Below are 18,270 nucleotides of genomic sequence, written 5' to 3' on the forward strand. Positions count from 1 at the left end.
TTTCCTTAAGAGATAAAAAAAACAACTTAAGAATAATTTTTTTAAATTAAAGTTTTTTCAAGATTAATGGACGTTGAAACAGATATAATTTTTCACTTGCTAGTAAAATCCTAATCTTTAAGGTTAAAGATCGAATAAAAGTGTGAATATGCATAAAATTAAATTAGTATAAGTACGCCAGTTACAAAATTTGCACTTTAGCTGTTGCCCCAAGTGAGACAGGTACATATTTTGAACTGTCGTGGCGCAGTAATTAAAACATGTGCTTCAGAACCGGTGTTCAGGTTCAATCAGGTTCGATGCCAACTCGGGCCGTAACATTGCAACATTGGTAAGGAAGGAAGCGTAAACCCTTAATGTTAAATGTTCTTCCACTGTGCTTTTTAACAAGATTGTTACGTCTTTTTGAAGTAGCATGATAACTAGATAAAAAAAAACCTACATGGCTGCGTGTGGTCTTATACTTTTAAGGGCTTCATTCAATCTCACGCTTTTTTATCAAAAAAATTAGCTAGGATATGCTAACGCAATATTTTTTTATAACACACAATATTAGCCAAACCAAGTGCTACAGATTGCGTTGCAATCTGTAGCACTTGGTTTGGCTAATATTGTGCATACAATATAAAACCAAGAGTTGGCCAACGTATGCCATCAATGTTGAGTATAATCGATGCCAAAATAGATCCTATGCGCTGCCGATCTTATACTAACACAACTCCAATCTGAGCACTTAATTACACCAATATATCCCTACAACTATAAACCAACGATGCGCCAATGTAAATTCAACGTGGTATAGTATGCATTATACCTACGTGTCGCTAACTGTAGCACTTGGTTCGACCAACGTTGCGCCAACAATAAAAAACTAAGAATGGGCAAATGTTTTTCCAATATCGTTTAGCATATACGATACCAGCTGATTAAATGATAACAGACTCGATGATAACAGATTAGCTCCTTGAAAACTTTAAGTTGTAACAATTCAAAAAGTTATTCATTTTTTTAAAACAAAACTATTAGTTATTACATGTATTAATTGATTCAAATGCAACATTCGATTCATAGGCGTGTCCAGACCTTATTCACAGGCGTGTACAACAGTGGCATATTCAGGTTCCTGCACCCCCATCACCCCCTAAAAAAAATTAGGTTTCGGTTTAGGGATATGACCCCAAATTTCTTAATAAGCTTTATCATTATTATCTAATAATGATTAAACCAGTTTTACTTTTTTTATTAAGAATAAAAAATAATATTCCATTTATTAGATAAATAATTAACTAGACAATATGAAATTGTATTTAGTATTTTAAAATATAACTTATAGTTTTTTTATTTGTAAATTGTTACAAATTTAATATTTTTATAATTACAAACTTAATATATATTATAATTCTAAACGTCGTTTTGTTGGTATCATCACTTTAAATTCCTCGATAACGTCGTCATAATTAATATTTGTTGTCATCTGTTGTTCTATGAATAGAAACATTAAAGCGTCGAGTCTTTCTTGAGTCATAGTGCTGCGGAGTGTTGTTTTTACAATTGTCAGCTTAGAAAATGCACGTTCGCATGAACAAGTTGTTTCCCTATTAGTGGTAAAAAGTACCATGACTTTATAGAAGTGAAGAAAAATAAAAGTTCTAATATTTGAATTTAGAAAATCAATTCATTGATGAATTGTTTTAGAAGTGCTTCCAGATGGTATACTAGGTATATTATTAAGTAACATAAATTCAACTTGAATTTGCTCACTATTAATTCCAAATACATTATTCAAATACAATAAATCTTGAGATGGCTCAAGTTTTAATATATTCGTAACAACATGTATAAGTTTTAATGTTTCTTGATTGAAACAATCATTCAAACCATTTAACAAGTCATCTAAAGCAACATTAAAACTCGTAACTTTTATTTCTTCTTCTTTCATACATGAAAGATATTGATTTTCCGATGCTTGATCAATTTTTGAAGAAAGTTTCCTTTTTTTACTTGAGGAATGATCTCTTTAGTTTCTGAACAACACTTAACTGTCTGATTATAAATTTTTTTTAATAAGTTATTATCTGATCTTAATTTAGATATGCTCAGTTTTAGTGATTTGATCATATTATCATATTTAGAGAACTTAATAGATCTAAATCCTCAGCCTGGAGACATGAATTAACTCTAATATGAGTAATAAAAGAGGATGTAGCATATTAAGTGCAAAAAAGAATTCAAAGGTTTGTAATTGCATCAGTAAACCTCTTGACTTCGATCTAACATCTAGAATTTCAGTTGTGTCATACAGGGGCGGATCCAGCTTTTTTTAGTTTTTGAGATAGCTAACTTCCAGACATGAAGCAAACACCAAACATTCATATGTTTATACTTATGTCAAATAAGGATGCTATGCAAAAAATTGCGATGATTGGAGGCTGGGAACAAAAAAACCCCAAATTTTGTGCCCCCCCTGCCCCAAACGTGAGAGCAACAAGTTGATGAAATATTTTTTGCATTTTTTTTAACTAGACTAATAATATTCATCAATAAATTTTAAATTTCATAGTAAAATATTTTAGCTTTTAAAAGTTATGACCATATAAAGTTTAAACCCCCCTCAATTTGAGGGGGTTATAAATTTTATATAGTCATTATTTTTGAACACTAAAAGATAATACTATGAAACTTAAAATTTATCGATGAATATAAGTCTAGTTGAGAACAGTACAAAAAATATTTTATCAACTTGTTGCTCTCACGTTTGGGGCAGGGGGGAACAAAATTTGGGGTATTTTTGTTCCCAGCCTCCAATCATCGCAATTTTTTGCAAAGCATCCTTATTTGACATAAGTATAAACATATAAACATTTTGGTGTTTGCTCCATATCTGGAAGTTAGCTATCTCAAAGACTAAAAAAAGCTGGATCCGCCCCTGTCATAGATCTTTTGGATTGCAGAGATAATGGCCAAATAATTATTTTTTACTGCGGCGACAGCTTCAAATCGACACGTTCATCGTGTTGTAGAAATAGATTTTAGAGTTTTAAGAGCTAAATTTATTTCTTTGGCTACTTTTTCTAATGTAGCGTGTCGAATACAACTACCTTCTAAAAATGAGTACAAAAATTGTATTGTACTAAAGAAATCAAAAACTATTCGATTCTTTCGGCCAATAGAATCTACCAATACTAAGTTTAGGCAATAAGCATGACAATGAAAATAGAATATTTTAGAATTTGTTTCTTTGCATTTAGACTGGACACCGTTAGAGCATACCGCCACAGTAGCTGCTCGATCAAAGCACGCAGCAACTACATTCAACTAGTTAAGACCCAATTGTTCCTTTACAAATAGACTGCGAATCTACTGCTGTTAGGTACATCATGCAAACAAAATACTCAACTGGTGAATTGATTATATCATTATAATATCTAACAATAACTAACATCTTTTCGTGATGGCCACAGCCACTCGTTTCATCAGCCACGAATAATACATTTTGTTTTTTAGAGAAGATACAAGTTTTCTTTGAAGAACAGAATGAATAGACTCAAAAATGCATGCAACAGCAAATTAAAAACATAAATAATTTTACCTCTCTTACTATATTTAGACATATTTATAGATGAGTAATAGGTGGAATATTAAGTTTTAATAGGTTGATATTTTAGGAAACTGAAAAGTAATGGTCAGTTTTTGATTATTTATTTATAAAAACACAGTTTTAAACTTAAAATGTAGGTTAGTAGGTACTATAACATATGAATACTACAAAAAGTACAAACATTTAATAAATAACACAATATATAAACAGCCAACACAAAATGTTGAACAAACAAATATTATCACAGGCATTTATTGTAAAACCATTTTTTCTTTCGACATTTTTATTTAAAGTAATTTTATTTTACCTGGTTGCTCATAAGTAGACACTGGCATAGAATATTCTGGCTCTTTTTTTCCCATCCATTTTTATAATTAATGTTCTGTTCGGTGATTTTTTCGCGCTTTTAACTCTAAAAATCTCCGTGTCAAAAAACGCAGGAAAGGTCACTAACAGCACTCTGGGTCACTAACAGCGCTACTACTAACACTATTAAGTAGCGTATTATTATATAGAGATCCCTATATAATTTATAATGTAAGTTAGATCAAATTTCGCTGATCATGCCTGTGCATGACAAGCAAGACCCGTAGACACGCCTATGATTCGATTCAATTAGTACCTATTACATAGGTGGGAGTTCTAAAAATTTTTTACAATTTTTGACTTGGGGGAGTTAGGAGGTCAAGAAAAGTTAACTTTAATGTCACTTTTTTAAACAAATTAAATTACTTTAAAAAAGGAAAAAAAGGACGTTTCAGGAAGATTAAGATATTGAGACAACCTCTGGCAAAATATTCTAAATCCTCTGAAGGAAAGCTCTGTGTTTGTTTTGATAAAAAGCGGATGAAACAGCTCCGTTCTCAACGTTCTCTACTATAGTCTTTTTGAAAAAGACATAAGCAAGAGGTACACATTTCTCGCATTATAGAGACTAAAACAGCTATGAAGATAAAAAGGTTCGTTCTCAATATTTCACTCCTTCACTATGGTTTCTCTGCAAAAAAATAAGCAAGAGGTTATTTTTCACTTTATAGAGGCTATGACTGTAGAGAAGACAAAGTGGCCATGAAAGGACTGCGAAGTTTTAGAAAACCTGGTGCACATTCCAGAAGGAGCTGGTCAAGGCTTGAAAAACATAAGCTATTAATTATATTTGAGTCAACCAAGATTTAGGATTTTGTTGGTCCTGAAAGTTGTATCCTATTTAAATTTTTTGATGCCCTTAACGGTAAAGTAGAGCAGCGGAGGAAGGCAAAAGTCCTGAAGTTATTAGATATAGACTGCTAAAAATTTGATCTGCGCCAACTATTATTTTAAGAGAAACACACTTCTTGTTGACTTTGTAATTAAATACAAACCTGACAATATGCAACAAAACTTTACGTTGACACACATACTTTGGTAAAAGTGGAAAAATTGTTGCCAGTGCGTAATACAACATCGTTCTTCAATGTTGTTTATATATTTTATTTATAAATGCGATGTATCCAACAACAAAATTAACCATTCCTACAATATAGAATAAAACTATTTCTAAATACTGAATCTTTTAAAATGTTTATAACTTTTCATTTATTTATAGATATCTTACCTATTGCAATTCTGTATGGGGATGAACCAATTTTAGTTATTAAAAATATACATACATACATATATATATATATATATATATATATATATATATATATATATATATATATATATATATATATATATATATATATATATATATATATATATATATATATATATATATATATAATATATATATATATATATATATATATATATATTATATATATATATATATATATATATATATATATATATATATATATATATATTTATATATATATATTTATATATATATATTAGGGTGGGTCAGATTTAATTTTTCATGAAACATTTTGTTGTCTCTATTAATGATATGTAAAACAAATGTAATAAAAATTTGATTTAGTTTTGCCAACTTTAACTTGAATTTCACTATGTCAGGTCAAAATGATGCTATTTTACAACAATCGTAAAATTGCAGAATAAAAGCATTAAGATTTAGATTTTTTGATGGTTCATGTGAATAATATTATATTATTAGTATACAGAACTTTGCAAAAGTTTAGAGCACCTTACGAAATATGAGACAAAAAGCTGTTAGTGTTGTTTATTGAGTTCCGATTAACACGATCCAGCACTTCATTATAAGATATATACTTGTATATATTACGTTTAAATAACGTTGTTTATTTTTTTGTTTTAGCTTAATTAGTTAAAACTAAAAATAAAAATGGCTACTTCGTGTTTTAACCATTACTTCGTAATGGTTAAAACACGAAGTGAAACTGAACTTGTATGCTTGGACAAACTAGACCATTCCAAACAAATCAACTGCCAACTTCTGCTTATGTTATTAAAACATATGACTATTTATTAAGAAATAACAATAGCACAAGTGTTACTGAAAGAGCTACAATCATAGCTAATGAAATTAAAGCACTGTACAACTAAGCAGTTATTCCTACCATTGCAGTCAGCAGCTTAGTTATTTGCATAAAGAAACTAATTAACTAATTACATGAGCTTGGTAAATACTCTGATGGTAAGAAGTCCTCTGCAACATTTAAATCAAGTTAACAGATGTTAGACTAACAATTCGATATTTTTCTGTGAAAGTGTTTTGATAATATTGTTTGAGAAAGGTCAGCTTGTTCATGTCTACTGCTAAAAAAAGTTTCAACACTTGAATGGGAGTTCTGGATAGATCAAAAAACGGTACGGAAGATGTTAATAGGAATAGTAGACAAAGAAGAAACAATTAAGCTGCAGACGAGAGAAAAAAAGAGCAAGTAAAACATACAGTTTACCAATTACGGATAAGAAATTGAAGTTTGATAAAGAAATTGATCTAAATGAAACATATTGCAGTAATAATGAACAGTCAAAGTCAAATGAAGACTTTTTGCATATTGAGATAAGAATAAAAGTAAATAAAGTGATGTCAAGTTATGAAGTGATGTCAAGTGATAATGAGATTTCAATTGATGGAGAGATCAAGGATTACAACACTAAACAATATCCTGAGTTGTGTAAGGCCATGGATAGGTGTAAAATCAGTAACAGGGATGCTTGCCTAATAGCAAATGCCGTACTAAAAGATTTAGATCTTATAACACCACAGAATATATTAATACAGCAAAGCTTCGTCGTCAGAGAAATATGTGGAGGAAAAAGGAAGTTAAAAACATACTGCTGAAGTCCAAAAATTACTTTGCATTAGATTTGATAGGAAGCAGGATATCACTTCTGTTAAAACAAGTGGCGTCTGACAAAATTTCATAATGACAATTATGTGATGGTGTCATTTCCGCAAAACAAATATGTCAATCACGTCACGCCACAATTTAGTAAAGCTGTTGATATTGCACAAGAGATATTATTGCGCATCAACAACATCAAATCATCAGAAACTTTAGCAGCAGTTGTTTGCGATGGTCCTGTGATTAACACAAAACAACACAATGGAGTAATCAGAAAATTAGAAAAAGTTCTTGGGAGAACATTGCAATGGTTGGTCTGCTTGTTACATGCAAATGAACTACCTTTTAGAAAATATTTCTCCGTTCTGGATGGTGGACGTTCAACAGGTAAAGTAGACATTACACTAGATTTTGACCCAAAAGGTTTGGTTATTGTGAACTTTAAAAACATACCTGGTAAAGTCGAGGGTGGAAGTGTTGAGAATGTAAGTGTTGAGGATGTAAAAAGATTTAAGCTCTGATCAGATATACCTCCTAAAAGCTAGCTTAGCTGTTCAGCAAGGATACATGCTTGTGATCAAATGTTGTTCCTCTAGACTGCTATGCCAGGAAATCTAAACCATGCAAGGTGGCTAATAAAGGCCAATCATATTTTACGTTTGTAAATGTCTAAGGAAAATCCTTCAAAACCATTGTATAGAATTACAAAATTCATCGCCATCGTGGTTCAACGTAATGCGTCATTCTTCCTGCCTTGACGGAACAAGAAATTTTTTCTATCTTATGAAGCAGTGCTATGAACTAGGGAAAGAAGTCTGGAAAATTCTTGAGCCAGTTTTGCAAAATTACTGTTATTTTGCTCATCCTAAGAACGTCTTTCTTGGAGGAGTAACAGATGAAAATGTATCAATTAGTCAGTTTTTGTGTGACAAAATAATTGACGCACAAGCAAACATCACAAGGTAACAAGATAAGTGTCTTTGATACATTAAGCATCAAGCTTGATCCGGAAGCTTCGTCATTCTTAAAGATGATCAATTGGTTTGTTGCTATCACAACATCACCACCGCTTTTATCAACTGTTTCTGATGATGATCTTGAATATTTCCTGTTCCCCATTGATGTCTTGAGTGGTATTCCATGCCATTCTCAGGCAGTTGAACGTACTATTAAAGACATCTCAGCAACAACTATGAAATTTTTTTGACACAAACCACGACATGGAATGATTTTGCAGTGTCACAAATCTCGAGCAGAATTACCAAAGACTGACTCTAAATCTGACTTTTTGAGCCGTAACAAATAGCAAATAACTGAAACAATTTGCTGTTATGAGTTGTCTACAACACTCTGACTATTTCTCCTTCAGAAAACTGCTTGCATTTTTAAGTTTAATGTAACAAGATGTCGAGTAATGAAACATAGCATTAAACCACGTGTGTTTACATTATACGATTATACAGTAACTTTATTTCCCAAAGATGCGGATCCAGCACACGCTTCCATTTTATTTCAAAAAGAGTTTTTTTCATAAGTAGACTGTAATGCAAAATCTTAGTAATGCTTCACAGCCCCAACTTAACATTTACATCATAATGATCCACCCAAATATATATATATATATATATATATATATATATATATATATATATATATATATATATATATATATATATATATATATATGTATATATATATATATACATACATATATACAGACATACATACATACATATATACAGTATCGGACAAAACGAGTGCAACCAAATAATGCTAATTTAGTTTCTTTATATAAAAGTGCTGCATTTTTTCAATTTAGAGAAATAACTATGTAACTGTTTAGAGACAAAGTCCTTCAAGCTTTATTCATCACAAAGTTCATTATTTTTACACGAAAATTAATAAATTAATCAAAAGTATTAAAAAAACTTGGTTTCCTTCTGGACAAAACAAGTGCAACTCGACAAAATGTTGACCAAGCTGTATTTCGCTATCAATATTTCGTGGCGAATCCTTTGTTGTCGATCACAGCGTTGCATCTTTGAGGCATAGATTCGATCAGGTGATCAATGAAACATAGTGGAACCGCTGCCCAGGCCTTTTGGATTTGTTCAAACAGTTGATTCTTATTACGAACACCTTCACGATTAATTCTGCGGTTGGCGGTAGAATAGGGTTGAAATCCGGAGATCGAGGCGGCCAATCCATCACCGATAGGTGGTTGTCTTGAAACCACTGCTTGACTACTTTTGCAGTGTGTTTCGGATCGTTGTCTTGCTGAAAAACCCATTTTATTGGCATATTCCATTCAGCATGAGGTATCATAACATCTTTCAGGATATTTTTATACATGAAACGGTCCATTATTCCATCTTTTCAATGTATTGGACCTAGACCGTTAGCAGAAAAACACCCCGAGACCATTTCATTGCCTCCACCATGCTTCACGATCTTATAGCAGTAACGTAAAGCGAGGCGTTTTCCGGCCAGTCGACGTACACGGCAAATGCCATCCCTCCCAATGATGTTGAACTTCAATTCATCACTGAACAGGAAAGTTCGCCATTTCTGCACATTCCAATCAATATGAGATGTAGCAAACAGGAGTCTTTTCTTCTGGTTTTTGAGTGAAATCAGCGGTTTATTTGCAGGGCGTCGAGAAAACAATCCGGTTTCAACAGCACATCGTCTGATTGTTCGGTCCGATACATGCAGCTCTAATTGCTTTTGTATCTCGACTGATGATATCCAGGGATCCTTCTTGACGGATATGACGATCATAGAATTCTCTCTAGAAGTGGTGGAACGCGGTCTTCCACCTTTGTTATCTGCTTCCAACTTCCCAGTAGAACAATATTAGTCTTGATACGGTCCATTTTTTCACGCGATATTTATCACAAATACTTTTTTGTGACATTTCACTTACGTAATCGCCAATAATTATCTTTCTTAGTTCCAATCCAAGACTGTCGGGAGTCATTTTTGCATTTGAAGTCATAAAAATAATAAAAATAAATAATCACGCTTCTCAAGGCTTACCGTGTTACATTTACCTTGTGATGATACAATAATGCTCTGTGGAACACAACGTCTTGGTTGGATGTGGACTGTATTGATGTAATGAAACACTTGTTGTATTTCACTTCTTGTATTGATGTTCTTCGATAAAACACTTTGATAAAACTCACTTCGATAAACTGTCTTGATAATACTGACTGATTGACTTCCATATACTGACTGAATTACATGTCGATTTTCATGTCTCTTAAATAGTAAAGTGAACCTGTTCTGGAAGATTCTAGATGCTTCTTTTCGATGCTTCTGGAAGCTTCTGGATGCGTCTGGATGCTTATGAATGTTTCTGGATATTTCTGGATGCTACTGGATGCTTCCAGATGCTTCTTCTGGAATCTTCTGGAAGCTTCTGCATGCTTCAAGAAACTTCTGGAAACTTCTGGATACTTCCTTTAATTATTAAAAACCTTCCGTGACGTTGACACGGACCAGACTTAAGAAAATGAAACAAACCAAAAAAGTTGCGCTTGTTTTGTCCGCTGCAAAATGGCACTTGTCAACGAAATTCTGCCTGTGTGCTGTCACCTGTCAGCTGATTGCTCATGTCATGGCATGTTATGACTCCAGACTCCTGAACTGTTTGCTGTGGTAGTATAGTCCGTTTCGTTTTTAAGACATGTAAAATTAGGAACACTTTTTAGCATTGTTCGATGTTAGTTGCGAATGTTTTGTCCAATACTGTATATATATATATATATATATATATATATATATATATATATATATATATATATATATATATATATATATATATATATATATGTATATATATATATGTATATATATATATATATATATGTATATATATATATATATATATATATATATATATATATATATATATATATATATATATATATTAATCATTTTACAATGTGTTTTGTAAAAATTAAAAATTAAATTTTTATATTCTGACAGGAGCAAGTAGAAGACAATGCGTCTTATCACCCTGCTCCTATGTTCGTGAAAATTTCAATAAAGTTTTACGTATTAAGTTCCTAAAATATACGTTATACAAGTTTTATACTTATTACAAATTTTGTACATATTACAAGTTTTATACATATTACAACATATTACAGTTCATAAAATATACATAAGTTATAAGATGCATAGATACGTGTTAACAAATCAATATATAAGTGTTTTTAAAAATACAAAAGAATGTTTTTATTATTTAAATTTTAATAAATATTGTTTAACTGTTCTTTTAAATAGTTCAATTGAAGTTATGTTTTTTATGTCTTTATTCAGGATATATTTCCACAAAAGTGGTCCTCGATATGTCATTGAGAAGTCTGATTTTTTAAGGGGTGTTGTAGGGAAAAAAAAATTGTCAAGAAAATGTCTTGTAGAGTATTTGTGATTAATTAAGGTGAAATGAGGCTGAAAATATGTTGGAAGCATGTTGTTATGAATTTTAAACATAAATATTAGACTTTGATAGATGCTTAGTTTGTAAATATTTAAAACATTAACTTTTTCAAGTAAAGGCATGGGGCATGCATATCTACCTGCATTTAAAATTAACCGGCTCGCTTGCTTTTGTTTGCTATAAATTTTTTTTAAAGAAGATGAATAATTACTTGCCCACGCTATATTTCAATAACAAATGTGGTTATGAATAAATGAAAAATACATGTTTTTAAAGCACATTATATTCAAAAGGTGCTTCGCTTTGAAAAGGATCCCAAGAGCTTTTGAAATGTTGTTTTCCACTAATTGGATATGATTTTTCCAATTTAAATGATCGTCAAATATTATACATAGGATTTTCATTGAATGAACTCTTTTTACTTTAATGTTGTTTATAAATAAATCAGAAAGTTTCAGGGGTATGTTATCAGTTTTTGAAGGTTTTGTGAACAGAATGTATTTAGTTTTATCAATGTTTACGGACAGTTTATCGGCTTTAAACCAGTCATTGAGATTTATTAGCTCTGTGTTTACAGTAGACAAACAAATTTTAAATTAGACCCCGAAAAAAAAAGTTAGTAACATTAGCAAAAAGAACAAAATTAAGGAATTTAGAGGATAAGTGGATGTCATTAATATATAAGAGAAACAGCAGAGGACCAAGTATTGAGCCCTGAGGAACACCACAACTAATAACTTCTAACTGCGTACAAGTTAAATCATACGTCACACATTGTTTACTATTTTGTAGATAAGACTGTGGCCATTTTATTCTAGAATTTTGAATTCCATAATTTTTTAATTTATAGAGGGGATTTCGTGTCGAATGCCTTTGATAAATCGACAAAAACTCCGAGTGTATAAGTGTTGTCATCAAATCCTTTCAAAAGGATTCAAATTATTTCAAATGTTTTGGTTGTTTATTTTTCTAATTAGAGGAGTATGTAATTTAGTTCGATAATCCGCGAAATAGCTTACCTTTTCTTGAAAATACAAGTGCTGCATTGTTGTCTTCAGCTCTAACTTATAGTTAAAGCATAATTCTTAAAAGAATAAAGTCAAATATTATGGCCTTTATGAAAAGGGATATTATGTGCTACAATAAATATTATAATATAAATTTATATTTGGATAATCAATGTAAAGTGATTTTAAAGAGATTTTAATAGTAATTAAAAATATTTTTAATGAATAAGTGCAAATATTAATACAAATAGCCCGTCGCACAGTGGAAAATTAAGGTGTGTTTTGGATCAAAAATCAATAACTTTTTTGTTACTAAAGATAGAGTGTTGAAATTTTGCAAAAATGTAGAGTAGTATATGAGGCTTCTAAGGAAATATTTTTTATAAAAAAAATTTAATATAAAACTTGTAAATAAAAATCAAAAACTTCACAATTTTCATTTTTTTTTTACTTTTAACTAAACATGTTCTTTTTAATTTTATTTAAAAACTTTAAAAGTATTAGAAACGACAAAAAATGCTTATTTATTCATTATTATTAATATCAAATTTATATAATAAAAAAACATAAATACGAGCTTTTGGCTAATCTCTAGACAAAAAAAAACAAACGTACTTTTTAAACTTTTAAACAAACATTTTCCTTATATTAGGTTTAATTGCTTTACTAATTTGATTTTTTAATAGTTGCGTGTAATTAATTAATTTGCATATATTTTAACATTTACATGATTACATGACATATATTTTCAAGAGTTTATAAAATGCTTATTATAGCAATATTCAGAATAGTTTATTAATAACAACTTTTATACAGTGAGTTTTTATGGAATAAATTATAAGTCGACTTTCAAAAGCAGCAAAATATCTTCATCGAGTTCTTGGACATTTTTGCTGTACGGTTTTCTAATGCTGGTGATGTAGGGATCGGAAGTGTACAAAAAAGTATGAAATACGTCCTCATTTGTAGCTAATCTAGAACATTTCCTGGCATGATGAAGGCGAAATTTTTTATAATCTTTATTACGGGATTCTTGCGCATCTTTTGAAAGTTAACCGATAGGCAGTACTGCAAAATGTTTTATGATATTTTCTCCATGAAATAAAATTTTGTGTACTGAAGACGGCATAAAGTACCAGCTATAATTACTCACATAAATGTGGGCAGTTTCTGTAACATATGTACCAAAACTTTCAGCATTTATCATAACACCTAATTAGAGAGCTTGTAGAATTATGTATATTTATAAAATTTTCACCACAAAATGCAAAAATAATTGAATGTATGTCCATCAAAATTAATTCTCAATAAAAATTGGACAAAAAAAGCTTTTGTTAAAACAGATAGTCTGAAACCACGATAAAAAGCGGTTTTCTGTTTTCTATCTTTTATTACTTTTTTATCTATAACTTTAAAAACCGCACGCATGTGCACCTGATTTTTAATATATCATTTTTAAAGACACCTAAGCTACACATTAATTATAAAAATAAAGCGTCAGGAAGCGTCGGTGACTGCCAATATTATCGGTGAACTTCAAGAATTTTTTTTTTCTTTCTTACTTAATAGTTCAATTAATTATTTGTAAACAAAACCATATAATTAAAAAAATGAATTTGTTCTAAAATCTCCATAACATGTAGCTTTCAAAAATATATAATACTTTATACTTCTTCATAAAAAGTTTTATAGAAAATAACTTTTAAACTTATGAAGCAAATAAGTTTATATTGAAAATTTTCAAAAATATGAAACGGTCATTATTATTAATAATAATATATTTAGAAACCATAGTAATTTTGTTTTTATTTGTAGTAATGATGTTAGATATAATTCAAATAAAAAAAATTCTAATATTAATAATGTAACTCCTATAATTTTAATTGTTTTAACTTCATTAATAATAAAAATTATTAATAAAGATATATTCCTATCATACTATTTAAACAACGATTTTTTAAGTTTTGATTTAATAAATTATCATAGTTTTCATAATTTAGCTTTATTTTTTTATTTTAAGCATTCTATAAACTTTATGCTAATAAGTATTATTAATAGGAATGATTAGAGTAATTGTTTTAACAATTACTTATAATTTTAATTCAAGAAAGCAAAATTAATTTATTCAACATTAAAGAAATAATTCATGAAATTAAATTTATTTATCTATTTATTTATTAGTTTTCTACTCAGTTTTATTGCTTTATTTTTTTCAATTTTTATTTATTTTAAATCACCTGATAAAGAAAAAGTTTCAATTTATGAATGTGGATTTAATCCTTTTCATTCAACTGGTCTACCATTTTCTAAAAGATTTTTTTTTAATTGCTATTTTATTTTTAGTATTAGATTTAGAAATTATTTATTTCCGTGATCAGTAAATTCAAATTTAATAGATTACTCAATCTATTATATCTATAAATAAATATTATACTCAATCTATTATTATCTATAAATAAATAATAGATTCACAATCTATTATTTATTTACAATTATATTAGTTATAGAATTGATTTATGAGAATGATTAAGAGGTGGATTAGAATGAGAGTAATGTTTTTTGATTTTAATTTATTGGTAATAATTATGTTTTGTATTAATATCATAGGAGTAATTACTAATAGAAGTAGTATATATTAATATTAGTTAGTATAGAAATTTTATTATTATCTATTTCAATGAATTTAATATCAACTTCATTAACTAATTTTTCTTAAGAGGGACAAATAATAGCAATATATGTAATAACTATTGCTGGTATTGAGTCAGCTATTGGATTATCAATAATAGTAGCTTTTTATAAAATAAAAGGATCTATTTCTTTAAAACTATTAAATTTATTAAAAGGATAATGAAAAACATGCATTTAATTATATTAGAAATTATAAAGTTTTTAACAATTACTATTCCAGTTTTAATTTCTTTAGCTTATTTGACTTTAGCAGAAAGAAAGATTTTAGGCTATAGTCAAAATAGGAAAGGTCCTAATGTGGTAGGAATATATGGATTATTACAACCTCTGGCTGACGATGTAAAATTATTTTTAAAAGAATTAATTATCCTTAATCATGTAAATATATTTCTCTATTTATTTTCTCCTATTTTAGCTTTAACTTTGTCATTACTTATTTGAATAATAATTCCATTGGGAGTAAATAATTTGATTTTTGGTTTTAATTTGGGAATGTTTATTTTTGCTCTTCGATAAACATAAATTCTATTCTTCTATCTGGGTAGTCAAGTAATTCTAAATTATATTCTATTCTTCTATCTGGGTGGTCAAGTAATTCTAAATTATATTCTATTCTTCTATCTGGGTAGTCAAGTAATTCTAAATTATATTCTATTCTTCTATCTGGGTAGTCAAGTAGTTCTAAATTATATTCTATTTATCTATCTGGGTGGTCAAGTAATTCTAAATTATATTCTATTCTTCTATCTGGGTAGTCAGGTAATTCTAAATATGCTTTTTTGGGTTCATTGAGAGCTGCTGCTCAAATTATAAATTATGAAATTTATATTGGTTTAGTTATTTTTTCTTGCATTTTATGCGCTGGAACTTTGAACGTTTATTCTTTAATAAATTCACAAAGTCAAAGTATTTGGTCATATTTTTCCTTTGTGAACAATAGTTATAATGTTTTTCATATGTTCACTAGCAGAAACTAACAGAGCCCCTTTTGATTTAACTGAAGATGAGTCAGAATTAGTTTCTGGTTATAATGTAGAATACTCTTCAATGTCTTTTGCTTTTTTTCTTTTTAGCAGAATACTCTCACATAATATTTACTAGTGCATTTTTTGTAATTTTGTTTTTAAGAAACTGAAAAAATTATTTTTTTATTAATAATTTTATTTTATTTTTAAAGATGATTGTATTTGTATTTTTAATTATTTGAGTAAGAACTTCTTTCCCTAGATTGAGATATGATCAATTAATAGGTTTATTATGAAAATCTTATTTACCTCTAAGTTTATCATTTATTATTATTACAAATTCTTTACTACGAGCTTTTTGAGGTTTATCCAATAAATGATGTATATAACTTTTCTTTTATTATTACCATTTGTAAGCATAATAAATATTTTATTAACTAAAAGAAATAATAAAAATATTTTTAATATTTCTTTATTTTGATCTTTAATACTATCATTTTACTTTGCAATATTTTTTATTTTAAATCATAAAATTTTAAATTTTCAATTTAGCTTAAATTTTAATTGATTATCAATCAACTCAATCTTTATTAATTGAAATAATTTTATTCTTTCTATTGATGGTTTATCCATATTTTTTATAGGCTTAAGTATTTTATTAATCCCTGCATGTGTATTAATAAGTTCGAGATCGATAAAATATTTAAAAAAAGAATTTAATATATTATTATTTATATCAGTTATTTTATTAATCGGAGTATTTTCTATTTTAGATATTTTATGATTTTATATTTTATTTGAAAGTATATTGATACCTGTATTTATTATGATTGGTATATGAGGATATCGAGAAGAAAAAATTTATTATGATTGGTATATGAGGATATCGAGAAGAAAAAATTTATTATGATTGGTATATGAGGATATCGAGAAGAAAAAATTTATTATGATTGGTATATGAGGATATCGAAAAGAAAAGATTTATTATGATTGGTATATGAGGATATCGAGAAGAAAAAATTTATTATGATTGGTATATGAGGATATCGAGAAGAAAAAATTTATTATGATTGGTATATGAGGATATCGAGAAGAAAAAATTTATTATGATTGGTATATGAGGATATCGAAAAGAAAAGATTTATTATGATTGGTATATGAGGATATCGAGAAGAAAAAATTTATTATGATTGGTATATGAGGATATCGAGAAGAAAAAATTTATTATGATTGGTATATGAGGATATCGAGAAGAAAAAATTTATTATGATTGGTATATGAGGATATCGAGAAGAAAAAATTTATTATGATTGGTATATGAGGATATCGAGAAGAAAATTTTAAAGCTGCTTTTTATTTTTGTTATACCTTAATTAATGCTGATAAGTATATTTAAAATATATTCATTAACTCGAACCACTAATTTAGAAAATTTATTAATTATAAAAATTATATAATATTCAATTTTGATTATTTATAGAATTTTTTGTTGGTTTTGCTGTAAAAATACCAATAGTACCATTTCATATTTGGCTTCCACAAGCTCATGTAGAAGCACCAATAGCAGGTTCAATTTTATTAGCAAGAATACTTTTGAAATTAGGAGGTTATGATTTAATTAGATTTTGCTATCCAACTTTTCCATTAGCCTCTCAATTTTATTACTCATTAATTATTATAATGAGTATTATAACTATTGTTTATGGTGCTTTAACTACATGTCGCCATATATATATAAAACGTTTAATTGCTTATTCTTCGGTATCTCATATGGGTTTAGTAACTATAGGTATTTTTTCACATTCCATCGAAGGGCTAATTGGATCAGTATTAATGATGATTGCTCCTGGTTTATCTAGTTCAGATTTATTTGTTATAACTTCAATTGTATATTTTAGATTTCATTCTAGAATTATAAAATATTTTAGAGGTTTAATTACTATGCCTATTTAAAGCATAATTACGTTTATCTTAATTTTAGCTAATATTTCATTTCCTTTAACATTAAATTTTATAGCTGAATCATTTTTAATTATTTCAGCTTTTAGATTTTAGATTTATAATTTTATAATTTTATTAGTTTTATTAGGGGTTTTCATAAATCTAATTTACTCTTTATGAGTTTATAATTGAATGTTTTTTTGGTTCTAATTCATCCCATTTAAAATTTTCGAGAGACATAATAGATTTTGAATTTCAAAATCTATTAACGTTAATAATATTTATTATTATATTAGGAATTTGTTCTAATATAATAATTGATTCTACAACACTTGGTTCTTATATTATCATTTCTACATAA

The 18,270-nt window shown here is 28.4% G+C and overlaps 1 pseudogene; it reads left to right on the forward strand.

Moving 5' to 3' along the window:
* Window positions 1–16,344: 16,344 nt before the first annotated feature.
* LOC136078749 (NADH-ubiquinone oxidoreductase chain 4-like) lies at window positions 16,345–18,270 on the forward strand (annotated as a pseudogene).

This window comes from Hydra vulgaris, chromosome 03, assembly GCF_038396675.1.
Source record: "Hydra vulgaris chromosome 03, alternate assembly HydraT2T_AEP".
NCBI lineage: Eukaryota > Metazoa > Cnidaria > Hydrozoa > Anthoathecata > Hydridae > Hydra > Hydra vulgaris.